General features: G+C 42.4%; 1 long non-coding RNA gene across 2 annotated transcripts; it reads right to left on the bottom strand.

Annotated features, from left to right (window-relative positions):
• Positions 1-11,461: 11,461 nt before the first annotated feature.
• LOC132351888 (uncharacterized) lies at positions 11,462-27,664 on the bottom strand. Of its 2 annotated transcripts, XR_009498511.1 has the most exons (4): positions 27,595-27,664; positions 16,979-17,222; positions 13,237-13,860; positions 11,462-13,134 (listed from the first exon to the last, which is right to left on the bottom strand). It is a non-coding gene; the product is annotated as an uncharacterized LOC132351888 (long non-coding RNA). The 2 variants fall into 2 exon arrangements; XR_009498513.1 differs by lacking the exons at positions 16,979-17,222; positions 27,595-27,664 and having other exon boundaries at positions 13,237-13,425; positions 13,746-14,088.
• Positions 27,665-27,801: the final 137 nt, after the last annotated feature.

Below are 27,801 nucleotides of genomic sequence, written 5' to 3' on the forward strand. Positions count from 1 at the left end.
AAATGAAAACAATGGAGCATACACAACCCAGTTTGTCCAATATTCATTAATAAACTTAAATAAATACCTTACTAACATAAAATTAAACTTCTTACTCTACTCATGCACTATGCTGGGTGTTAAGCTGCAAAATTGAAAAAGACATAGGTCTTGCCCTCAAAAACACTTCATCTCTCACGCAAAAGAAAGTAAAAACCATCCATCAAGAAAAGGGGGTGGAGGGCTACTTTTATTAATTTATTTATTTTGGCTGTGTTGGGTCTTCGTTTCCGTGCGAGGGCTTCCTGTAGTTGCGGCAAGTGGGGGCCACTCTTCATCGCGGTGCGCGGGCCTCTCACTGTCACAGCCTCTCTTGTTGCGGAGCACAGGCTCCAGACGCGCAGGCTCAGTAGTTGTGGCTCACGGGCCTAGTTGCTCTGCAGCATGTGGGATCTTCCCAGACCAGGGCTCGAACCCGTGTCCCCTGCATTGGCAGGCAGATTCTCAACCACTGCACCACCAGGGAAGCCCAGGGCTACTTTTCATCTGCAGCAGAATGGAATTCTTGGCAGCTCTGCCTTCAAGCTCTCAGGCACCTAACTCTTTCTTGGTCTCTCAAATTAAGTAAACAGTTCCTTTAGAAGATACAATCAAGTGTTTGCATGTGTTTGAAACAGTTTCATTTAGGCAATGTAAGGCATTTGAGTATATTTACAAAAACTTCCTTTAAGGGTAGAGTTTTTCTGTGATCGAAGTTAAATTGCTATCAGCAGAATATGCACTGTTATATCTATAAGATGTTTTACGTAAGCCTCAAGGTAACCACAAAGCAAAAACCAGAAGATTTTCGTGTAGGTTCACAAAATATAAAGAGAAGAGAATGAAAGCCTACCACCACAGAAAATCATCAGTTCACAAAGGAAGGCAGCAAGAAAGGAAGAAATGAACAAGGAAACTACAAAATAGCCAGAAAACAATAAGATAGAGTTAGTAAGCCCTTACCTATCAATAATTACTCTAAATGTAAATAGATTGACTTTTCCAGTCAAAAAAGACACAGAGTGGATGGATGCATTAAAAACAAAAAACAAAAAAAACAGGACCTAGTGATATTCTGCCTACAAGAGACTTACTTCAGCTTTAAGGACACACATAGGTTCAAAGTGAAGGGATGGAAAATAATATTTTATGCAAGTTGAAGTCAAAAGAGAGCAGGGATAGCTATGCTTATAGCAGACAAAACAGACTTTAAGCCAAAAACAGTAACAAGAGACAAGTTTATTATGTAATGATAAAGGAATCAGTTCATCAAGAAGCTATAACAATCATAAATACATATGCAGTCAACATCAAAGCACCTAAACATATTAAGCAAACACTAACATATCTGAGATCTATACACTAAAAACTACAAGACTTTGATGAAAGAAATTGAAAAAAATACAAATAAATGGAATGTTATCCCCTATTTATAGATCAAATAGTTAATCCTGTTAAAATACCCATGCTACCCAAAGCCACATATAGATTAATAGAACCCCTATGAAAATTCTAATGGCATTTTTCACAGAAGTAGAAAAAACAATCCTAAAATTTGCATGGAGGGCTTCCCTGGTGGCACAGTGGTTGGGAGTCCGCCTGCCAATGCAGGGGACACGGGTTCGAGCCCTGGTCTGGGAAGATCCCACATGCCGTGGAGCGGCTGGGCCTGTGAGCCACAGTTGCTGAGCCTGCGCGTCTGGAGCCTGTGCTCTGCAACGGGAGAGGCCGGGATAGCGAGAGGCCCGTGCACCATGATGAAGAGTGGCCCCCGCTTGCCACAACTGGAGAAAGCCCTCGCACAGAAACGAAGACCCAACACAGCCATAAATAAAATAAAATAAATTAATTAAAAAAAAAAAAAAGATGGCTAGCAGAACATCAGAGCCGTTTAAAAAAAAAAAAAAAAATTGGCATGGAACTATAAAAGAGCTTGACTAGCCAAAGCAATTCTGAGAAAGAAGAGCAAAGCTGGAGGCATCACACGTCCTGATTTCAAACTATACTGCAAAGCTATTGTAATCAAAATAGTATGGTACTGGCCTATCAACAGACACATAGCCCAATGGAGCAGAATATAGAGCCTAGAAGTAAACCCTCACATATATGGTCAACTAATATTTGACACTAGAGCCAAGGATACTCATTAGGAAAAGGACAGGCCCTTCAATAAACAGTGCTGAAAAAAAACTGGATAACCACATGCAGAATGAAATTGGACCTGCATCTTACACCACGTGCAAAAATTAACTCAAAAAGGCTTAAAGACTAAGAACTCAAATAGTAAAATCCTAGGAGAAAAAAAAAAAGAACAGGAAAAAGTTCCTTGACATTGGTCTTTTTTGGATATGATACCAAAAGCACAAGTAACAAAAGCAAAAATTAATACATGGGACTACATCAAACTGAAAAGCTTATTCACAGCACAAGAAACAATCAACATGGGCTTTCCTGGTGGCACAGTGGTTAAGAATCCGCCCACCAGTGCAGGGGACATGGGTTCGAGCCCTGGTCTGGGAAGATCCCACATGCTGCAGAGCAGCTAAGCCCGTGCACCACAACTACTGAGCCTACTCTCTAGAGCCCACGAACCACAACTACTGAGCCCGTGTGCCACAACTACTGAAGCCCATGTGCCTAGAGCCCGTGCTCTGCAACAAGAGAAGTCACCACAATGAGAAGCCCACGCACCACAACGAAGAGTAGCCCCCGCTCACTACAACTAGAGAAAGCCCACGTGCAGCAACAAAGACCCAATGCAGCCAAACATAAATAAATAAAAAATAATAATTTAAAAAAAACAATCAACAAAATGAAAAGATAACCTACAGAATGGGAGCAAATATTTGCAAACCTTATATCTCCTAAGCGGTTAATATCCAAAGCATATAAAGAGCTCATACAACTCAATAGTAAACAAAACATACCATTAAAAAATGGGCAGAGGAACTGAATAGACATTTTTCCAAAGAAGATATAAAATGTCCAACAAGTACATGAAAAGGTACTCATGTCACTAATCATCATGGAAATGCAAATCAAAACCACAATGAGATATCACCTCACACCTGTTAGAATGGCTATTATCAAAAAGAAAAAAGATAAATGTTGGTGAGGGTGGGGAGAAAAAGGAACCCTTGTTCACTGTTAATGGGAATATAAACTGGTATAGCCACTATGGAAAACAGTATGGAGGTTCCTCAAAAACTAAAAATAGAACTACCACATGATCCAGCAAGCCCACTTCTGGATGTATATCCATAGGAAATGAAAACAGATCCTTGAAGAGATATCCACATCCCTATGTTCACTGTAGCATTATTCACAATAGCCAAGATATGGAGACAACTTAAGCATCCATTGGTGGATGAACGGATCAAGAAGATGTGAGATATGTAACACATATATATATAGTTATAATTATATATTTATTATATATACAGTTATATATAGTTATATATATTATATATATTTATACCTATTATATATACAGTTTTACACACACACAAACACACATACAGTTGACCTTTGAATAACATGGGTTTGAACTATGAAAATCCACTTATACGCAGATTTTTGTTCAATAAATAGGTACAGTACTACACGATCCATGGTTGGTTGAATCTGTGGATGCAGAACCATGGATACAGAGGGCTGACTACGGGACTTGAGCATCCTCAGATTTGGTATACGTGGGGGCTCCTGGAACCAATCCCTCGTGGATATGAATGAATGACTGGAAATACAGATATAGATATATAGCTATAGATATAGATAAATGGAATATTATTCAGCCTCAAGAAAGAAGGAAGTCCTACCATTTGCAACAACACAGGCGAAACTAGAGGGTGTTATGCTAAGTTAGGCAGAGAAAGACAAAAACTGTATGATATCACTTTTATTTGGATTCTATAAAAGCCATACTCATAGAAACAGAAAGTAGAGTGGTGGTTACCAAGCACTGGGGTGGGGAATGTTGGTCAAAGGGGTACAAACTTCTAGTTATAAGATGAATAAGTTCTGGGGAACTAATGTACAGCATGGTGATTATAGTTAATAATACTGTATTATATACTTGAAAGTTGCTCAGAGAATAGATTCTTAAATGTTCTCATCACAAAAAAGAAACGGTAATTATGTGCTGTGATGGAGGTGTCAGCTGACGCTAAGGGGAATAATAATTTTGCAACACATAAGGGTGTCAAATCAGCACATCGAATGGCTTTAAACTTACACAATGTTATATGTCAATGATATTTCAATAAAGCTGAAAAAATATGTTAAGAATTTTTAAATTCTCCTTAAAGAATGTGATATACAAATAAGTTTACACCCTGTGCTTTTCTAAAGACACCTACTGACTTTCACTAGATTTAATTTTACATCACCCTCTGGGAATTGTCCCACCCTACCTCCACTCCATTCTTCTCCCATTATAGGGACTTTAACTCAATAAGCATGTACTAATCAGCTCTCTCTTAGTCAGCTAAATCTTCCATAGTAGAGTACCATAGACTGAGTGGTATAAACAACTGCCATCCCTTTTCTCGCAGTTCTGGAGATTGGAAGTCCAAGTTTCTGGTGAAAGCCATCTTCCTGGCTTTCAGAGAGTCACCTTCCTGCAGTGTTCTCACACGGTGTGAGGTGGGGCAGGGAACAAGGGAGAGAGGAGATGGAGGGGGGATGCAGGTGGCAGAGAGTGTCCTGGTGACTTTTCTTAGAAGGACACTCATCCTATCAGGTCAGGGGCCCACCCTTATGACCTCATTTAACCTTTATTACTTCCTTAAAGTCCCCGTGTTCAAATACAGCCATCCTGGGTGTTAGGGCTTCAGCATATGAATTTGAGAGGGGACACAAACATTCAGTGCATAACAAGCTCCATAACCCAAGCTCTATGTGAGTGTCTAAGGCTGGAAAGGATGAAAAACAATATCAAAAAGAAAAAAACACAATCGAAAAATGGACAGAAGACCTGAATAGACATTTTCCCAAAGAATTCATGCAGATGGCCAACAGGCATATGAAAAGATGCTCACCATTACTAATCATCAGGGAAGTGCAAACCAAAACCACAATGAGATATCACCTCACACTTGTCAGAATGACCATGATCAAAAGGACCACAAATAACAAGTGTTGGTGAGGATGTGGAGAGAAGGGAACCCTAGTGCACTGTTGGTGAGAATGTAAATTGGTTCAGCCACTATGGAGAACAGTATGCAGCTTCCTCAAAAAAACAAAAATAGAACTACCATATCGTCTAGCAATTCCACTCCTAGGTATATGTCAGAAGAAAATGAAAACACTAATTTAAAAGGGTACATGCACCCCATGTTTATAGCAGCAATGTTACCTTACCCCAAATATGGAAACAACCTAGGTGTCTGTCAACAAATGAATGGATAAAGAATATATGATATACATATATGAATATTATTCAACCATAAAAATGAATGAAATTTTGCCATTTGCAACAATATGAAGGGACCTTGAGGGTATTATGCTAAGCGAGATAAGTCAGACTGAGAAAGACAAACACTGTAGGCTATCATTCATATGTGGAATCTAAAACATAAAACAAACTAGTGACTATAACGAAACAGAAACAGGGAGGGTGGTGGTGTGATGAATTGGGAGATTGGGATTGACATATATACACCAATATGTATGAAATAGATAACTAATAAGAACCTGCTGTATAAAAAAATAAATAAAATAAAATTCAAAGATTAAAAAAAAAAAAAGAAACAGACTCACAGATATAATGAACAAATTAATGGCTACCAGTGGCGAGAAGGAAGGGAGGAGGGGCAAGATAGGAGGTGGGGATTAAGAGACACAAACTACTATGTATAAAATAAATAAGATACAAGGACATATCGTACAGCACAGGGAATATAGCCAATATTTTATACTAACTTTAAATGGAATATAACCTATAAAAATTTTGAATCACTATATTGTACACATGAAACTAGTATAATATATCAACTATACCTCAATTTAAAAAAGAAAAAGGAAAAAGCACAGTTACTGCCTTCAAGGTGGTAATTGTCAAATGAGGAGGGATCAATAAATACACATTTATTTCCAATGAAAGCAAACTGTGATAAATATTATAATTATAGTTATATCCCCACTTATTGTCTACCACATTCCAGGTACCATGCTAAGCATTGTACATGCCTAATGGCATTCAGTCCTCACAGCAGCTGTTGATGACCTGCATTCTACAGGTAAGGAAACAGATTTGGACAAGTCTAGTCATTGGCCAACCCTCGGCTAGTTAGCGGCAGAGCCAGGATTGGCCCTGGGTTCTGTTAGCTCCAAACAGGTAGTATCCCTGGCTAGAGTAAGGAAAGTGTCAGGAAGCAGGAAAGCCAGGTTCATTCCCGGAGCCCCTTGCTTTGCAAGTCACATTTCTACCTACTAGCAATAAAAGGAGGGAAATCGAGAAACAAGATTCCTGCTCTTAAGGAGGTCAAGCCTAGAGGGGGAAGTCCAATGGCAATTTTAGAAAGTGTTAACCGCTTTAAATAAAAGAATTGAGGGACTTCCCTGGTGGCACAGTGGTTAAGAATCTGCCTGCTGATGCAGGGGACACGGGTTCGAGCCCAGGTCCGGGAAGATCCCACATGCCGCAGAGCAACTAAGCCCGTGTGCCACAGCTACTGAGCTTGTCCTCTAGAGTCCGTGAGCCACAACTACTGAGCTTGTCCTCTAGAGTCCGTGAGCCACAACTACTGAGCCCTCGTGCTGCAACTACTGAAGCCCATGCGCCTAGAGCCCGTGCTCTGCAACAAGAGAAGCCACTGCAATGAGAGGCCCGCACACCACAACAAAGAGTAGCCCCTGCTCGCCGCAACTAGAGAAAGCCTGCATGCAGAAATGTAGACCCAATGCAGCCAAAATTTAAAATTAATTAATTATTTTAAAAAAGAATTGATACCATAGAACATAGTACTAGGGAAAGCATAAGACATAGAATCCAGAGAAATTTTTTTATTTCAAAATTGGCCCAGGTGGACAAAATTCAGACAAGGGATGTAGAAATTGGGAGGCGGGTGTAGCTGATAATATTGACACCTCACACTTGCAACCTTTTCCGGAGGCTCACCATTGGACACATTAGAGTCCCCTTACCTGGAGATGCACCACAGACAAGGATAAAAGAAGCCCCACCCACTCAACCCAAATGTAGACATTGTGCAACCCAAGCTGGGCCAGCACTTCCGTCGCACATGCTTCATCCCATTGCATTTAATAAAGCCACACGTGAGATGAAGTGACACCACCTAAGCTATAATATGTGCTGGGAATTGGAATGGAGTTACAAATGTAGTATTTCTGGGGCCCCTGAATGTCTGAATCCTGCCCTGCCAATCACCCCTCCCCACTGTAGAGGTCCCAATAGATCTACAAGAAAGAGTGGCCACATAGGAAATAAAATACCTTTCTGTTATTAGCTGGGCCAGCACCCAGCACCTGAACTCAGCATTCCCTGTTAAAGAGGAATTAAAACAAACATGTTAGACCACAGACTAAGTGTAGCCTCTTCCTCCCCAAAAATCCACATCCAAATTTTGACTTCTCCCACTGCCTCTTCCACATTTAAGGAGCAAAAATGTGGGACAGGCACTATGTTCAACGTGGCTTAATTAATACTGGTTTTCTAAATGGAAGTAATAAAGTTTATGAATGAAGCTACCTGCCAGTCTTTTCTATTTGGTGCAGCTGTGTTGTCTGATACAGTAGCTATTAGCTACATGGGGATATTTATATTTAAAATTAAATTAATTAAAATTAGATAAAAATTCAACTCTTCAGTCACACTAGCCACATTTCAAGTGCTCAACAGCCACACACAGGGACTTCCCTGGTGGTGCAGTGCTTAAGAATCTGCCTGCCAATGCAGGGGACACGGGTTCGAGCCCTGGTCCGGGAAGATCCCACATGCCGCAGAATGACTAAGCCTGTGCACCACAACTACTGAGCCTGCGCTCTAGAGCCCGTGTGCCACAACTACTGAGCCCACGTGCCACAACTACTGAAGCCCGCGTGCCTAGAGCCCATGCTCCACGAGGAGAGAAGCCACTGCAGTGAGAAGCCCCATGCACCGTAACGAAGAGTAGCCCCCGTTCACCGCAATTAGAGAAAGCCTGCGTGCAGCAATGAAGACCCAACACAGCCAAAAATAAAATAACATTAAATAAATAAATTAAAAATAGCCACGCACAAATGGATGCCATATTGGACAGTGTAGATGTACAACATGCCTATCATTGCAGAAAGTTCCACTACAAAATGTTGACCATGGAGGAAACAAGAGGACAAGAGAGAGAAGAATGTCATTAGGCAGGGCTCCGTTTATCTAACCAGCCCCTGGGGGAAAAAAGGAAGTCAGAAAGAGAGACGTGAAAACCAGTCTACCACCTTCAACACACCGTGAACCCCCCAGCGATGAGCCCAGCCTAATCCGTGTTTCAGACTCTGACCAACAAACTCACATCACCCCCTCAAGGAGAAACAGAGATGAGAGAGCAAGGGAAAGGGTCCTCTCTGCTTTCAAGGTGGGTATGGGAGACTCCTATCAACCAAAAAATATCAAATTTAAAAAAATGTGGTCTACAGCCTGGAGTAAGTCCACTTGCCATCCAGAATAAGTATGGAATCCCAGAGAAGGACTGATGGACCCAGTTAGGGTCAGGTGCCCCCCCTTGGGTCAGTCACTCTAGCAGAGGTTGTAAGAACATGGCAGCCAAAGAGGTGGCTTTGTGATTGGAGCACGACTGCTACTGAGATACGCAGGCAGAAAGGCGGGGGTCCACCGCACTGAGGACACAGCCCTCATTTCACTTCTCACTTCGTTTAGCCAATCTTGACTTGCTTCTTCCTGGTCTTGAGATTTTCGAGGGTAAGGATCCCATTTCCTCTGCTATGCCTAGCACAGCACCTGCCTCACAGTTGCCTCTTCTTCTCAATAAATATTTAACTGAATGATGGAAGATGGCATTTATTGAGCCCTGTCTTGGACCAGGGACAGTGCTATGTGCTCTATATGTATTAACTCATTTAAGAAGTACAGTAACACTATGTGATGGATTTTATTCACCCTGTTTTTCAGATGAAAAGAACTGAGTCTCATCAAGTAACTTGCTCAACATCACACAACCAGTAAGTGATGGATGTGGAATTCAAACACCCATCTATAGGACTTCTCATGATGCTAAATATTTAAAATTAGTGAGCGAATGTTAGCATAATTGTCTTGATTAAATACCAAAAACTACTCACAGAATAATGTTTTAAATTGTACTCTACTAAAAATCAGATAAGTATGAGGCCACGTTCAAGAGGACTTCTGAGTATGAAAATTGATGTCTGTTTTCTGTAAACACAAACCCACATTTACACCATATTTTAGGAGCAAAAACGTGGTCTGGCACTATGTTAGACACAGCTTAATTAATAATGATATTCTAAATGGAAACAATGAAATTATAAATGAAGTTGCCTGTCAGGCTTTTCTACATGGTACAGGCAGCCTATTCTTAGGCCCTTACCCATCTGCATTATATAGTTGACCTCTGAATGTCAGTGACTTACTGTCTGTAATTGATGTACAATTAGCATCCAGGGTGCTCTGTAGCTTACATTTCTCTGCTCAAGCCAGTAGCTAAAGAGTAAAAGCTAATTCTAACTTCCTCAGTTTCTTAGTTTCTAACCCAAATACGCTGAGTACTGCCTCCTCCCAATACTCTTCAACAAGTGATCTAAAATCTAGGCTGCTCACTAGTCCTAGAGCAGATCTTTCACATTCCTTCCTCTACAACTTTGCTCATACTGTTCCAGCAGTGGTATTGCTTTCTCACCTCACCTAGGACTCACTTAGCCTTTTGTTTCTTCAAGGACCAATGAAACCCACACAAAGTGAATATGGGTAGTTGAAATATTCCTCTGCTACCACTGTCCTAGGAGATGTTTAATATTTGACATAGCAAGTGCCAAGGTGCAGCAAATTGGGAGCTACATGTTCAACCTGAGCTTTGTACCAGTCAGTTTTTGTTGTGTAACAAATAAGAACAAAAATCTCTGCATCATATGACAGTACGCTTACACATCTACAGGGCATTTGGAGTTCTGTTGATCTAGGCAGAGCTTCTTCAGGTTTAGCTCCAAGTGCAACTTGAGTCCAGGTGTGCTCCCCGTGTTCCTCAACCTCCTTGGTGTAGGCACTTCCTAAGGCACGTTATTCTCATGGTAAAAGGCAGGAGCACTAGTAAGCCCAAGCATGTAAGCATAGTTCAAGCTTCTATTCACAGCACATCTGTTAACATCCTATTTGCCAAAGCTAATCACGTGGCAAGGTCAAAGTCAGGGAGTAGAGACAGTACTTTCCTCTCATGGGGGTAGAGGGAAGGGAGTGAATATTGCTGAACAATAAATAATCTCTACAGACACTAATGCATTTAAAATATCCCTTCTTTTGCCATAGCAGCCTGTAGAATGCAAATAAAGAGGCAGAAAACATGCCTAGAGCATTCAAATGACACAGAAACACAGCAGAGCTGCAGTGCAGAGCCTCTCCTCAGGTAACGAGTAAAGAAGATGGAGCACTTCGGAGGGCACGGGGGAGGGCAATAACATCTTCTCAGTAAGAATGTGTTATTGTGGAATTCCCTGGTGGTCCAGTGGTTAGGACTCAGCGCTTTCACTGCCATGGCCCAGGTTCAATCTTTGGTTGGGGAACAAAGATCTCACAAGCCATGGAGTGCAGCCAAAAATAAATAAAAATAGATAAATAAAGAATGTGTTATTGGCAGGGACTTGGAGGGAACTCCGCTCTGGTGTCATCATACACAGTTGATGGGGACGTGAGCTGATGGAAACATTATATAGGGAAATTTGTCAGTATATCTCACAGTTAGTGAATGCACATGCCCTTTGCACTCCTAAACCTAAAGCTAAACCTACAAAGTACGCACAGATTATACTCATTTGTTTTTTAGAGCAAAAAAAAAAAAAAAAAAATTAATAAAAATGAACAAGAGTGGAAAAGAAAGAGTGAAAACAAATGGAGTATCCATCTCTAAAGGCCTGGTTAAGTGAGTTATGGTACACCCATATGGGATGTAATAAAGCCATTAAAAAGAATAAGCTAAATCTATACATGCTAATTCATTCATTAAAAAAAAAAGATTGTGTGTCTACTACATGCCAAATCCTGTTCTTGGCACTGGAGATGCAGCAGAAAATGAGCAGGGTCTCTCTTCTCAAGCAGAAAGAGTGGTGGGAGACAATTAACAAGCCAACAAGTAAATAAGATAAACTCAGGAAGTGATAAATGCTATGTGAAAATACAGCAGGATGATGTGCTAAAGGGAGCCTGGGAGAGAGAACACCTTTGATGGGTGTCTATGGAATGCCTCTCTGAGCAAGTGATGTCTGAGCTGAGACCTGAAGGACAGGGGGCCAAACCTTTCTTGAAGAACATGAAGATCTAGGAGAAGAACACTCTAGGGAGAGGAAACAGCAAGGGCAAAGGCTGTGAGGTGGGAATGAGCTTGGTTTATTCAAGAAAAGGACCAAATGCCAACATCATTAGAACAGAGTAACTGGGGAGAACAGTAGTACAAGATGAGGTTGGAGAAATACTAGGAGACCTGTCTTTCTTCTGTCCCACCATTATATTTTTGTCCCCAGTTTCTCCATCTGTAAAATTGTAAAATGGAGCTGCTAAACAGTGACAGCTTTTTTTTTTTTTGGCTGTATTGGGTCTTCATTGCTCCATGAGGGCTTTCTTTAGTTACGGCGAGCGGTGGCTACTCTTGGTCGCAGCGTGCAGGCTTCTCACTGCGGTGGCTTCTCTTGTTGCAGAGCACAGGCTCTAGGTGCTCGGGCTTCAGTAGTTGTGACACGCAGGCTCAGTAGTTGTGGCTCGTGGGCTCTAGAGTGCAGGCTCAGTAGCTGTGGCGCACGAGCTTAGTTGCTCCACAGCATGTGGGATCTTCCCAGACCAGGGATCGAACCCATGTCCCCTGCATTGACAGGAGGATTCTTAACCACTGCGCCACCAGGGAAGTCCTCATTGACAGCTTTTATTTGCTAGGGTCTCTGCAAGAAGTCTGTGCAGAATGCAGGACAGGCGTTAACATTCCCCACTTTACCGGTGAGGAAACCAAGACTCAAAAAGTGACCTTGCCCCAAATCACACATTTTGATCAACAGAATCAGGACTCCAATTCAGCTCTCCTGATTGTTATCCCAATGCCCTTTCCATTACATTATAACCTCCTTCACCTCATTTGTGTATCCCAGTAATAGCAACCACAAATTTTGAGACAAGTCTTTATAACCTCCAATTCTTTTTAAGAGAGATTTAGCCTCAGTGTTGTAGATAAATTGAGTTTTCCAGCCTGCAGCATGGACCCACCCAAGGGTTCATGAGTTTTATTTTCAATATAGTTTGCTGTTTACATATTTATCTCTCCTACCAAAGTGTGAGATGTCAACGTGCTGGAATGATCCATGCTATAGAATGTGGGTAGGCAGAGAAGTTGTGGGTGAAAGATAGGGTGAGAGGCAAAAACCGTGCCCATGCTACACATTGAAGGTCACCCAGCTTGTAAATTATGAGGCCGGAATTTGAGCTAATATGTATCCAAGTCAAAGTGGGCGCTCTTGGGACTTCCCTAGTGGTCCAGTAGTTAAGACTCTGAGCTTCCAGTGCAGGGGGCGCGGGTTCGATCCCTGGTCAGGGAACTAAGAGCTCACATGCGAGGTGAGTTCACAAAAAAAAAAAAAAAAGCGGGTGCTTTTTCCAATAATTGGGACCATGTGTGTGAAGGATCAAGCAGAGCTCCTGACACGTGGTAATAGCTCAATTAACTGTAGCAGCTATTACTGTATCACATGGTGTTCTTAGAAGGCTCTCTCCCTAGTCAGCAGTCATCCCGTCTAACGATGGCAAAGCCTCCACCCAGAGATGCTCGGGATTTAAGAGATCACGTCGTGAGGATACCGGATGATTCCCGCGTCGTGAATCCTCCCTCCGTAATTCACACAAAAGCCTGACGGTCTCGCTTCATTTCTCAGAACAGAATCTGCTGGAGACTGAAAGATTACTCAGACTTCATTAATTCTGCAAAATAAACCATGGCATGTTTACCCACGCGCTCAGAGGCTTTATCATAAATCACCAAAATTAAAGCTCACCTGTCTGAGCAGAGGCTCGGCCTGCACTCCAGCCCTGGGAACAGAAGGTCATGGCATCGGTGGCTTTTCCCAGTGGCTTCATTTCTTCCTGAGCTTTCATGTGACCAGCGGGACTGCTGCATGGTGCTCCAGTTTGATCATTAACAGAGTCATGACCATTCGCCCAGCAGTTGAGAAGGGGCTCTAGAGCTGTGTGTATTTTAGCTCAGAATAAGTAAAGAGACTAAACTACACTGAGAGGAGATTAGGAGTTTGAGAGGCAGTGATTTGTTTTTTCAAGCTATAGCTTCTTACGGCCAAAGTCTGAATAGGCCTTCGAGATCCGGAAAGGATTAGTAATGTGTCCAAGGTCACACAAGCCATTAACGGCAGATCTGGACCCAGAGCTCAGGACTCCCGATTCTCAGTCTGGCTCTCTTTCCACTTCAATGCATATGCCTACAGGCTTGGGGGAGATTAGAATACATTCCAAAATATTTACTCCCTCCTGGGACAAGCGTACTGCTTACCTTGGTCTTCTGCACATGACTTTCTTTGGCCTTCGAGTAGAAGCAGACCTACTGCAAGCAGGGGTTGGAATGTGCTTGAGGGGTGGGTCATGAGACCCTCACAAGCTCATGGGTCCTAGGAAGATGAGAGACTTGTGGGGGCAGATCTTGCCCCAGCTTCGAGGCACCCAGTCGTTCCCAGCCTAGATCAGTCGGTCCCCAGATGATGCACAGACACAGGAGTGAAATGCATGCCTATCCCTGCGATTTTTTTGTGGTTGCATATTATGCAACAATATGGCTGATTCAAGGCTCATCCTGCAAACAAACGTATCATTCCTGTGATGCAGAATGATGCATTAGAAGGATCCTGAACTTTGACAGAATTCATTTGAATCTTTTTTTTTTTAAGATATTTTTGATGTGGACCATTTTTAAAGTCTTTATTGAATTTGTTACAATGTTGCTTCTGCTTTTTGTGTTTTGGTTTTTTGGGCAAGAGGCATGTAGGATCTTAGCTCCCCAACCAGGGATCGAACCCACACCCTCTGCACTGGAAGGTGAAATTTTAACCACTGGACTGCCAGGGAAGACCCTCAGAGAGTTTTAATGATTTTCCTGATGTCCCAAAGTAACTAAATGCACAAACCAAGATTCAAAGGAGGGACTTCCCTGGCAGTCCAGTGGTTAAGACCTCACCTTCCAATGCAGGGGGTGCGGGTTCGATCCCTGGTCTGGTCGGGAGCTACGATCCCACATGCCTCGTGGCCAAAAAACCAAAACATAAAAAACAGAAGCAACATTGTAACAAATTCAATAAAGAATTTTAAAATGGTCCACATCAAAAAAAAAATCTTAAAAAAAAAAAACAAAAACTCTCTGAGACTCAAATTTCCTGAACTCTAAAATTAAAGTAATAACATTTACCTATAAGGAGATGCTATGGACTGAATTTTCACCCTCAAAATTCATATACTGAAGCCCTAAACCACCACTCACCAACACCGTGCCTATATATAGAGATTGGGGCCTACAAGGAGGTAATCAAGGTTAAATGAGGTCATAAGGGTAGGGCCCTGATGTGACAGGATTAGTGTCCTTAGAAGAAGAGATACCAAATACCAAAGCACAATCTATCTCCTCTTTCTCTTTCTCTCACTGTCTGCAAGCCAGGATGAGATTCTCACCTGCAACCAAATGTTGTTGTTTAAGCCACCCAGTCTATGGTGTTTTGTTACAGTAGCCTGAACAGACAAACAAGAGGATGATCAGACCTAGAAATTCAGAATTTAAAGTTAACTGCCTAGCACATAGTGGGGTTTGGATCACAAACCTCTAGCTGGAGAGTTGGGAAGAGATTGAATGTGACTACATTGAAAAATCAGTAATGTCAGAAATGCATTCTCCTCTAATGTTGTCATAAAACCCTGATTTTTATCTGGGTACACGGCACCCAACATAAAAGCTGTATTTCCTAGATTTTTTTGCAACTAGTGATGCTGAAAGCTCAGCCTCTATGCATGGGTGCCGGATCAAATCTCAGAGAGAAGAGTTTTGGGTGAAGTAGAAAAGGATAGCTTTATTGCTTTGCCAGGCAAAGAGGGACACAGCAGGTTCCTGTCTCAAAAAACTATGTGTCCCAACCCAGGAGGATTTGATGAGTTTTATAACAATACTTCAAGGGTGGGGTTGCTGACAAGATTAGGGTGTGTGCAGGGTCTCAGGTTGTTGGTCTCCTAATCTTGATGAGCTTCTCTGGTCCCTTTAATCTTGCCTCAGGTGGTCTCCTGGCTGCTCCTCCCTTGATTAGCAACTGTTTGAATAGCCCTTTGGAACTCAGGGAAGGTCATGGAGGCGGGAGTCTTGCCTTCAAGATACGGAGGACAGAAAAAAAAAAAGCTTCCGTGCCCAGGAGCCCAAAGTTACCCCCCCCCCCACTGGTTTCACTAGTGTGATTTAACTATATGACCAAGTGCTTCTTGAGAAGATATAAGTGGAAGTGCCATGGACAACTTCTGGAATATGTCCTTAAAAAGAGGGGACATCCTCACCCCCTTCCTCATTCTTACTGACTTGAATGTGGACACAATGGCTGGAGCTCAAGCAACCATTTTGGAATAGGAAACCACATGCACGTACAGCAGAAAGGAGACAGAAGAAGCCTAGGTCTGACACCATAGTACCAGCCCTGGACCACCTGCCTATGAATTTCTTTAACATAAGAGAAAATAAACCACTAACTTGATTAAGTCACTATTTAGGGCAGCCCTATTCAGTACTATTTCTCTGCAAATTCTCAGTCCCCACTACAGAGCTGCTCTGAGGCCCAGGAATCTGTGTTTCAACAAGCTCTCCAGGTGATTCATATACACAATAAAGCTTGAGAGGCACTGATTTAGAGTTTTCCACCACATATGCCTAACCTGATAACTGATACAGTAGTCCTAAATTGCAGGTTTTGTCAAGGACTTGGTGAAAGCTTAAAAGGCAGATGATATAAAGCCAGGAAAGATGGTGAAGGCAATAACTGGCAATGTCAAGCTTTAAAATGATTTTGACAGAGTGAAACACTGGACCAAAGCCAAGAAGATGAATGTAATAGGGATATAAAAAAAGCAAATCTAAATGTTCTTTTTTTATTGAAGGAAATAGAAAATGTTCCATCTTTGACTTCGTAACTTAAAAAGAAGAAATGTAAAATTACATATTTTAAAATACAGCAAATAATGCTATAAATCAATGCCAATTATGGCTAGTGAAAGGAACAAGGGAAGGAAAGACGATCCAGAAAGGGAATGAGAACAAAATCTGACATAATGAGGAGATACAGAGTCAAGGACAGAAAGGAAGAGAATTGGGGCCCCAGTTCAGCATCACTCTGTAGATCTTCAGATGATCTTTGCATCTGGAGGTAATCATGATAATGCATCAGATTATATTAAAACTTACTATGCGCCAGGCACTGTATTGTGTGAATTGTGCAAATGTATCCTCTCAGGAACTCTATGAGATAAGATCTATTATTATCATTGTTTCTCAGATGCAGGAACTGAAGCAGAGAGAGGCTGAGTGATTTTCCAATGGCCACACAGCTAGCACAATGTAGAAGCAGGATAGGAACCCAGGTGACTAGATTTTGGGGCTGTGACCCTCAGCCCCCCTGGTGTACTCTACCCTTTGGTGCTGCCCCACTCTCATTACTGATCAGTTTCTATTCATTGATAGCCTGGCATAAAAATAAGGAAATCCATTACCTCCTGTAACTGTAAACCCAGAGACTGAATGGGGATCCAGATGCAGTACGGTTATCAGCTCAAAGATGGCATCACAGATGCAAGCTGTTTCCATTCCTGTGTGCTACTGTCCTCAGTATCTGGGTTCATTCTAAGGCTGGTTCCCCTCATAGTTCCAAGATGGCAGCCAACAGTCCTGAAGCTTTGTGCTTTCTTTTTCATGGCCAGCAAGAGAGAGAAGTCTTCACCCCAAGCATGGAATATACTGGAATATATACACTTTAATTCAGTTTATTGTACCAATGAAGGCGAATGACCATCCTTAGACAACAGAGGTCATCAGTGGGAATGCTACACGCTGACTGGGATAGACAACTCCCTGCCGTCAGAGATGGGCTCACCAAATCAGCGCTCTGTACTACCCAGGAGCTCTGCTCTTAGTTTTTGTGATTCTCTCTCTTTTCTTTTCTGAAGCAAATCAAGTTTGTTTGTTTGAATTCTGGCAAAATAATAAATACTGAGAAAATCATAAAATTTTCATTAGAAAGCACCTTGGGTATAAAACAATACACCCCTCTTTCCAGCTCTTCAACAGGCTTCCTGTTCGTCAGAGGCATCATAGGAGAAGATGCTTTGGGGCAATAACCCTCCTGCTTTCCTTTGACAGGTAAAATCATATTCTGTCAGGAGGGGCCAGCATGAGGTAGTGGTGGTAGCAGGTACTTTTGGAGGAGAGAGCTGTCCGGTATATACTGAATGTCTAGACACCAAGAATGATGCCTCATGCTTTATTATTTATTTATGTTAATCATTACAAGGAGACCATATTATCCCCATTTTATAGATGAGAGAACCAAGGCCCAGAATTTTTTTGTGTGCAGTTTGCTCGGTGCCATTCAGCTTGTCAAGTGGCAGAGGTAGATTTCAAACTCAACTCTATATGATTCTACAACCCAAGTTCTTTCCATTCCACCACACGGACCCAATACAGGATCATTTTCATTTGCTGAAATTATTAGCATTGAATCTTTTAACTGAGATTTCTTGGCTACTTCTTACCTGCTCTCTGGCCCGTGTTAGTCGAAAGAACTACTCTACCTTGCTAAATGTTTTATGTATACAATCTCAGTTTATCCTGCCAATAACCCTGTAATGCAGTTTATTATGGAGAATGCTCTTAGTTGCAAGTGGTAGACTCCAAAATCAAACGTCATGTGCCTGTGGCCACATCCCCAATTCTTTTCTAGTTATGATTCTCTCTAGACTTAATTGCAGGTATTTTGAGTTTATTTTTCTTCAGTGGGAGAACCACATTTATAATCTCTTTTCCCAGAGTCATTTTGTCCAGTTGAAAAGATTTAATTGGTGTCACCTTCATCAATTCAGAGGTTTTCATAGAGGGACCATACCTTCTATGGATCCTTGGTACAAGGCTGAATTTTAATCAGCCTTTGTCACTTAAAGTCCTCAGTGTTATCTTTTGTATGGAAATCAGAATCAATTACATTCTCCTCTGAGCCCTCAAATTTCTGGACATTTCTACTCCCTTCAATCTCTCCAAAATGTACAATTTTTTCCTAAACTCAACTTTTTCGTATAATATTTCATCCCATGCAGACCGTAGCATCCCAGGCATGTCAGTAACATTCTGTTTCATAACCTCTTTGTCTAAAGCCACAAGGTCATTCAGTACTTACCTGTCCTCCCCGTGATCACAGGTGAGAGTTTTACCAAATGTATTGCCACTAGATAACATGAGTTGCTGTTTTTCCATCCTTCAATGCATATTTTTTTGCTTCCCACTCCCAAGTCCCAGAGTTAATGCCCCACAACTTAGGTTTTCCACTCTGGCAGCCTCAATTATAAGTCCCAATTGCTGTATCAATCAGCTCAGCCTCAGTAATGCCAGAGTAACAACAAGACCCAGATCTTGATAACAGGAAAGCTGTATCCCTTGCTTATGTCTATGTCCTTTACAGGTTGGCTGTGATTTTGCTCCACATCCTCTTTATTCCAGGACTCAGATTGTAGGCACAGACACTATGTGGGACGTGCCAGCTTGTGGCAGAGGAAAAAAAAATGGGCACACTCTCCTCTGCTTAGAAATGGCACACGTACTTCCGGTCACATTCCATCGACCAAAGCAAGTCATATAGTTAAGCCTGACTGCAGTAGGTGAAAAATATTGTCCTCTCACAGGCAAAGGCAGTATACAGACCCACAGGGAAGACAACAGATATTTTTGAGCAAATAATACAATCTAGTCAGTAGCGTGCTAGTAAACGTTTAACTGCCTCTTGGGGAATAAAAGTCCTGATTTGTAGCATTTGCCAATTTACATGGGGTAAATACTCCCACAAAGGCTGATTTCAAAATACCAGTGAGACCTCACTAAATGCAGAATGAGGAAGCGTTGTGTGCAGTCAGCTTTGTGAACAAGTATGAGCAGCCTATAGCCCAGCAATGAATGTACCCCCATTTGAATTAAATCCGTTACAGTTGGGCCTCCAGACCTCCGTATCCACAGGTTCCGAATCCGTGAATTAAACCAACCATAGGGGGGGCTTCCCTGGTGGCGCAGTGGTTGAGAATCTGCCTGCTGATGCAGGGGACAAGGGTTTGAGCCCTGGTCTGGGATGATCCCACATGCCGCGGAGCAACTAAGCCCGTGAGCCACAGCTACTGAGCCTGCGCGTCTGGAGCCTGTGCTCCGCAACAAGAGAGGCCGCGACAGTGAGAGGCCCGCGCACCGCGATGAAGAGTGGCCCCCGCTCGCCGCAACTAGAGAAAGCCCTCGCACAGAAACGAAGACCCAACACAGCCATAAATAAATAAATAAATAAATAAATAATTTTAAAAAACCAAAAAACCAACCATAGGTTGAAAATATTTTGAAAAAAAAATTCCAGAAAGTTCCAAAAGGCTAAAGTTGAATCTGCCATGCACGGCACTATTTACATAGCATTTACATTGTATTTGCATCTATTTACATAGCATTTACATTGTATTAGATATTATAAGTAATCTAGAGATGATTTAAAGTAGGTGGGAGAATGTGTGTAGGTCAAATGCAAATGATATGCCATTTTATATAAGGGACTTGAGCATTCATGGATTTTGGTGTCTGTGGAAGGCCTGGACCAATCCCCCGGGATCCTGAGAGATTACCATACTAAACATAAGTTAGCTATACTTGTTCCACAGTATGACTATGAAATCTTGCTGTGGACTAGAGCAGTTATACGACTCAGCATAACCCTGCCTTAAACCTAAACTAAGGATGTGCAGTAAGGAGGAACAGGACCCAGACAACTAAGACTTAGTCTTCACATCATTTGCTATTCCTGTGTTAACTGGCAAATTCAAGTGGAGAGCAAGAATGTGAGACTGAAATTTAAAACATCTTTTGCCTCTATAAATAAGATTCAGCCCCAGGTTCCTCTTTTGTAGAAACTCGTATTAAGAACTTGGCTCTGCTCCAAGGAAAATAAGATAGAGATCATTCAAAACCCTTTAATTCCAAATTATTCATGATAGGAGTTGCTTGACGAGGACACCTCTCTATTCTTAATGTTTACCATAGTAACTTTTTTCTAGTAAAAATTTGTTTAAAATGTCCCTGAGCTTGGAATCAGCTCTTACATACAGAAGTCTTTTTTTTTTTTTTTTTTTCAAAGAATATACTTTAACTACATTGATATCACCACTGGGGTGACATTGAGCAAGTTGCTTACGTGCCCTGAATTTCTCTTGCCTCATCTATAAGATGGGATAACAACTCTTATTTCTTGCTATTCCTTATAACCTTGCAAGGCTGTCATGAGACTTGAGCATCTGGCACACATAAAGCACCTAAAAAGAGTACCTTGCACGTGGTAGTCAATCAATTAAATAATCATTACCATGCATTACGGAGGATACTGATGAGAATTTTCATAATTATTATTGAGGCATGGGACTAGAGGGTTTGAATTACTATTTAAAACAGTACAGGGCTTTATTCAGTAGCTCACAGCATTTAGCAGGAGTAATTTGGCTGTTGATTTTGAGTACATCTGACAGGAATGACTTTTGCAGCTTCCCTGGAAGTCTGGATGTTATTGTAATTTAACAGAACTCACCTCCCTAGTTTTTAGTCCATTATGGCTTTTGGCCCCTAGCTTGGCTCAAATTGCCAGTCCAACAGAAAGACTGAACAGTCTGCCCCAGGGCAAAATTGTGGCCTGCAGGGGGTGGATCCTGAGCCCCATCCCCAGCGAGAATAAACTGCTCACTCACCCATGCTGCAGCCTTTCATACCGATGCTCACATAAAATATCAGGAGCAAATCCTACCTTCAACTTTACAGTAATTCTGGAGGAGTTAGAGGGTCACTCAAACACAGATGCCTGGCATAATGCTGCATGCCACCTGAGGTCATAGGACAAACAGCACAGAGAGACTGTGATGATGATTCATAAAAAGGACAGCCCACTACCTTCCTGGGGTCACCTCATTCATTCTTCCTGAGTTGTTACGAATATTCTGGATTATTATTTCAGATTTCTTTAAGCCTCTTGACTTAAAAAATAATGAGGAAGGGGGGCTTCCCTGGTGGTGCAGTGGTTGAGAGTCCGCCTGCCAATGCAGGGGACACGGGTTTGAGCCCTGGTCCGGGAAGATCCCACATGCCGCGGAGCAACTAAGCCCGTGCGCCACAACTACTGAGCCTGCGCTCTAGAGCCCGTGTGCCGCAACTACTGAGCCCATGTGCCACAACTACTGAAGCCTGTGCACCTAGAGCCCATGCTCCACAACAAGAGAAGCCACCTCAATGAGAAGCCCGCACACCGCAACGAAGAGTAGCCCACGCTCACCACAAATAGAGAAAGCCTGTGTGCAGCAATGAAGACCCAACGCAGCCAAAAATAAAATAAATTAATTAAAAAAAAAATAATGAGGAATATGCTGATGCTGATGACAATAGTTAAAATGGTAAAAGTTACCTGAAAGTCTGCATATTATTGTGTTTGTGTGTGTGTGCGACTCTATGTATGCATGTGTGTATTTGTTCCTCCTAAGTGGCTTTTTTAAGCTAATTATCAGCTTTTGGAACTGCGCATAACAATTTTCCAGTAGCGACAGTCACACATAGGTAGACCATCCAAACACTTGGAAGCAATTTAATAAAGACTGGAGGCAGAGCCATCCTTAATTGGGTTCCAAAGTTAAGAATGTAATGTTACTTGTATGAGCAGTCAGCAAATTTGGGGTACAAACATGGCCATATTGTCTCCTTTTCCAGTGAAGGTGTTGAGTAGAGCTTGCTGCTAAAACAAACAAACCCCCAAATTTTCATTTATTTCTTGCTCATCTAACAGTCCAAATGAAATGTTTCTAGGTGGAGATCAGCATTCTTCCACAGAGTGATCCAGGGATCCAAGACTGATTACACTCTCTTTCCTGGACAATGCAGTCACACACTTACTCTATGAAAAATGGTTTCCCTAGTGCTTCCAGGAAACCTTTAAAGCAGCCAACTTAACTTTCTGGCCCTTCTCTTGATAGAGCTAGGAGGGGAAAAAAAAAGGATGTAAAAAAAAAAGTATGTAAAAGCTTTATATTCACTGGGGCATCCTAGTATATTGGATTGTTGCAAATGCAAGAACCAGGTTTTAGTAGATGAGTGTCTATGAAATAAAGAGGCTTTGGAGACTACCTTCATATGTAAAGTGGCATAAACAAACTGCAAACATGCATAGCTTTTTTTTTTGAAGGAATCAGTTAATAGTTTTTGTAAGATTTGTAGTTAGTGTTCAACACATTTGTTGAATCCAGCCTTTTGAATCATGCCTGGAACTTCGCTGCTCAATTGTTGTTTATTAGAATTAATAAATGAATGGTAATGCTATTAGTCTAATAAGCACTTTGAAATATGCCCAAATCGTTTGGAATAACTTTGTACAATAAAAGTCATTTAAATTTCTGAGAAGATAACTGGTAGGCAGTCAATAAATATTTATTTATTTGTATTATCAAAGGTTTAATCAGGATCATTGAAATTGCCAAAGTAGACAGAGATGTGCCTTGAATATATTACAGTCAGGACGGCTACCCGTTGAGTACTGTACAGAGGATGTCATTCATATGGACACCCATGTAAATAGCTCCCCCTAGGGTTGTGCAGTGTACAGCATCCACATAGCCGCCAATTTCAATGTATCAGCCTGAACAGGCTATGAGGGTAGAACAGCTGGTTTCCCTTGCTCATTACCAGGACTGATGGAGCTGGTTGGCTAGCTGGGTAGATGTGGGCTCTCCCTTCCCCGCTTCCTCCTCATTCACCACCTGCCCCTACAAGTCTATGTTCTGGTCAAAGATGTTGATCTTCCCAGAGAGGGGAGCGTGCCCTCCAGTCAAGGGTGTGCTTGTAACTCTGTGGGAGCCCCACTCCAACTCCAGGCGCCTCTTGGTACTGTAAGCCTGGAGCAAGAGACTCCCTCCAGACAGGAACCAAATGTTCTCCGCCTCTTCCTAATGAGGTACTTACCCAGTGTCTTTTTTCCTAACCCAACTTTTTAAGGATTGCCTTTTAAATACTAAGATTCACCTTAGCTCTTCATGAACTGACCATGTTACTAACCCAAAAAAGTTTTCATTTTCTAGCCTCCAAAATGGCCTCAGCTGGGTCCTTCATATCCCAAAGACCAATTTTAAACATTTTATCCTTATATGTGCAACATTTGTATCCTAAAACTAAGTAATCTTTATTTCAGTTACAGAAAAAATAATTCTGGAAAAAAAAAGATAAAAGAAAAAATATGACCCCTCCATTTAACCTGACTTGTACATATTGACTGCAGGTAATGCAATCACATTTCTTCCTGTTGCAGCACAGGGAGCACTGATTTCTCTGATAAGAAGTAGGAGCCTTCGGTTATGACAAAAGAGATGTCAAAGTCATCCTCACCAGCAGTACTACCACCATCACAACGGCAGCAGCAGCAGAATACCTTCCGTAATAGTCCATTTCCAAGTTAGGTGAACTTGAAATCAAATCCCGGCTTGGCCAACAACTAACAGTGTGACCTTGGCCCAGTCATGTCCCCTCCTTAAGCTCTGATTTCCTTATCTGCAGAATGTAGATACCAATGTCTCCTGTATAGGGTTGTTGGGGGATTAACTGAGCCAATGAATGGAAAGTATTAAGTTTAGTCCCTGATACATGGTAGGTTGTTTTGTTTTGTTGAAAGAAGTTTTATTCGGGGAGATAGACACTCCACAGACAGAGTGTGGGCCATCTCGGAAGGTGAGGGGTGCATGGTAGGTTTTTAATACCTCATTACTATACTTTCATTCATTCGTTGTTACTTTAAGTACCTACTTATTACTTCCGTGATACTGGGCCTGGCTTTGTGAAGAATCAAAGAAATGTAATACTTTTTTTCCTTCATGGAGCTCATAATCCATTCATTTATTCAATAAACAATTATTGAGTACCTATCCTGTGCCAGGCACCCTGGTAGGTGTTAGAGTTCCATACAGGTAAAAAATATGCCAAGACCCCTGCCCTCAAGTAGCTCACATTCTAGTGAAGATAAGACATGAGAGCACATGGAGTATATTCACAACACAGAATAAGAAGAGCTATGCCAGAGGGATGAAGCACGACTGTCCTCATAGACCTAAAAAGCACAGATGCAATTAACCTGGTAGAGAGGGCCTGGGCAGAGAATCGCAGGTAGGTGAACCTGTGTGCACAGAGAACATGGTATGTATGAGAAGCTGCACGTTTTCAACATCCGTGGAGCAAAAGAGTTCTTGCAAAAGTAGTGGGAGACGTGGCTGAAGAAATTGGTTGAGGATGAAGCATAAAAAAACCATTGAAGTGTGATCTTTTTTCCTGAGGAGGCATGGAGGAGCCCTGGAAGATTTTTAAGCTGTTTGAGGACATGGTCAATTCTCTGGGTTTCAGAAAAGTCCCTCTGGAGTCTGGGATGTGGGGAAAGTTGGGCTGGACCTGCCAAGATGGGGTGAAATGACCAATTAGGAGGGCTTTGTCCAGACGAGAGATATGAGGGCTCACATGAAGCCTGAGGGCAGTTCATGGCTACCACCGCCATTTAAGAGGAAGACGTTATGGGACTCAGAGACTGACAGAACGGAGATGGGGATAAACTGAGAATGACTCCTGCTATTGGGTGTTTGGCAGTGCCATTCACATGATGAGGAATAAAAGGACTAGATTTGGTAAGGATTTACGCACATCTACACACACACACACACACACACACACACATAGGTAGTTAAATAGCGTAGCAGAGGGAGAACAATATTACACACAAGAATAGCACCAGGCTTTAGATTCTTGTGCCCAGTTAGGCAAAGGAACAAATGCTACCAGTTCAGAGTAAGCAAACACTGCTTGATCTCTTTTCCAAGACTCCTCTTTGCATAACTGTTCCCCTTTTCTGGGAGGAACATCACGGACACACCTTGGAGGAATCTGCTTGATATCCTTAACAACATTTGAAAATCTCTCATTCTAGGTCCACAGCAGCAGTTAAGAAATCACCTCTTTCTCCCTGGATTTCCTACTTCTTGCTCTGCTCAGTATCTTACGCTACTGCCAAAGCCTTCCTTCATTGCATGAGTGTGACCATGTAATTTCTGGTGCCTTTTAGAGTAGTCCAAGATTTATAACTTCCCAGAAAATCTTTGGTTCTGAGATATAAATACAAAGTAAAGTCTGCCCCTAAGAACTTTATGCAGTAGGCAAGGAGCCCATTCAGCCATTCAATACCTAGTCGTTCTATAGCTGTGGTACTGAGGTTAATGCTGGAAATGCAAAGTGGAACTAAACATGTTTCCTGCCATTAGAGAGTTTTACATCTGATGGAGAAGGTAAATAAATCAAACCGTAAAGGAACGGGTAAGAAGCAATATATTAGACCATAAGATACTATGAGAGCAAGGAATAGGAACAGCCAACCCATATATGGATGTTCAGAGAAGTTTTCTCTAGGTGACATGTGCACAAATCACAGAAAACAAAGTTTACTACGAACAATGTCCGAAGCAAGGAATGTACCAAGTGCTCAGGAAAAGGGACTAATTCATTCTGAGTAGATCCAGCAAGACCTTTTGGAAGCAAGTACGTTTTAGGTGGAATTTGAAAGGCTCAAGTGAATTAATTTCTAGAGAGAAAGTGGGGAATATAAGGGCATGTTTGAGGAGCTGGTGATGCCCTTTACCAAGATCAGATTTAGGTATTTTGGGGAGGGGGGGGTGTATAAGACAGAAAAGGAGACAAATACTTTAAAAAAGTTAACAGCAAATCTAGAGTTAAATAGCACTCTATCATTCAAGAAATACCATGAGGGCTTCCCTTGTGGTGCAGTGGTTGAGAGTCTGCCTGCCAATGCAGGGGACACGGGTTCGAGCCCTGGTCTGGGAAGATCCCACATGCCGCGGAGCAACTAGGCCCGTGAGCCACAATTACTGAGCCTGCGCGTCTGGAGCCTGTGCTCCGCAACAAGAGAGGCCGCGATAGTGAGAGGCCCGCGCACCGCGATGAAGAGTGGCCCCCACTCGCCGCAACTAGAGAGAAAGCCCTCGCACAGAAACGAAGACCCAACACAGCCAAAAATAAATAAATAATTTTAAAAAATTCATTAAAAAAAAAAAAGAAATACCATGAGACAGTAAGTGATTAAGAGCTAAGTCAGATAAAGGACTAGAAGCACAAGGAACGATGGGGTCACCAGTGGGTCTGAATCATAAGGTGCCTGCACAGACCTGAGGTCACAGGCCTTTTGTGGGCTGGAGAAGCATTCTTACCTACTCAGTGGATGCTGGGTAAACATTGGTCAACTGAGTTAATCTTTCCTCAGGTAGCTAGAAATTGTGGAGGAACTGGAGCTCCTTGCTACTGTGTTTACACTTTAACCAAAACTTTAGAAGAAATTTAGGCTCCCCAAGGGAATTGAGGAAAGCACCATTCTGTTGTTTGTTCAGGGACAAATCATCGAGAGCCAAATAACTGCCCTCCAAAAATTGCACCAAGGCTGTCCAGCCCTTACGTCCAGAGTTCCAAACTTTTGGGAGGATGGGAAGAGAATTGGTGTGGATTAAAAAGGGATCCACAGAGAGCAAAGGAAACATCTTTACATGTTTTTCTGTAGTGTGTTTTTTTCCCCCTCTCCCTGAGGGAAGGCCATGTAGGAAAGAGTACTGAACTTGAAGCCTGGGTCTCTGCCACTACCTGACATTGAACAGGTCACTTAATCTCCCTGAGTCCTGTGTCCCCATTCGTAAAATAAGGAGGCCGTGGACTCCATACTAATAACTAAGTGTTTGGGGTCTACAATTTGCCAGGTGAGGCGTTTTCCACGCTTTTACTTCTCACAACCACTATGGTAGATTTTAGTAACCCTATTTTACTCAAGACATTCAGTTCAGAGTGGTTAAGTAACACGTCCAAGGTCACACAGCAACAGCGGCCGGGCCGGATTGCAATCCGGGGTTGCCTGACTCACACCACGCAGTCCCAGTTCGATACCAGTTAAACACCCCTATACTGGCCCCCGGAGTTCCCTTCCCTCGACTACCGGACCGCCTCCCCCCGCCACCCACCTAAACTCTCAGGCAACGCTCACCTTTCACCACCGGGCATGCTCAGTCGCTCAGGAAAGGTTTTCGCTCCGCCTTGGGAAATTTTTCACGCCGCTCTGGCAGCCGAGCCCGCCCCGCCCACGGCTTCTCCTCACTGGATTGGTTGAACTCAGGGAGGCTACCAGGAGGCCCAGATGACCTCCCAACTCGCCCCCGTCAACGCTCTGGGCGCGCGCGCTCCGAGCGTGCGT

This window comes from Balaenoptera ricei, chromosome 17, assembly GCF_028023285.1.
Source record: "Balaenoptera ricei isolate mBalRic1 chromosome 17, mBalRic1.hap2, whole genome shotgun sequence".
NCBI classification, from domain to species: domain Eukaryota; kingdom Metazoa; phylum Chordata; class Mammalia; order Artiodactyla; family Balaenopteridae; genus Balaenoptera; species Balaenoptera ricei.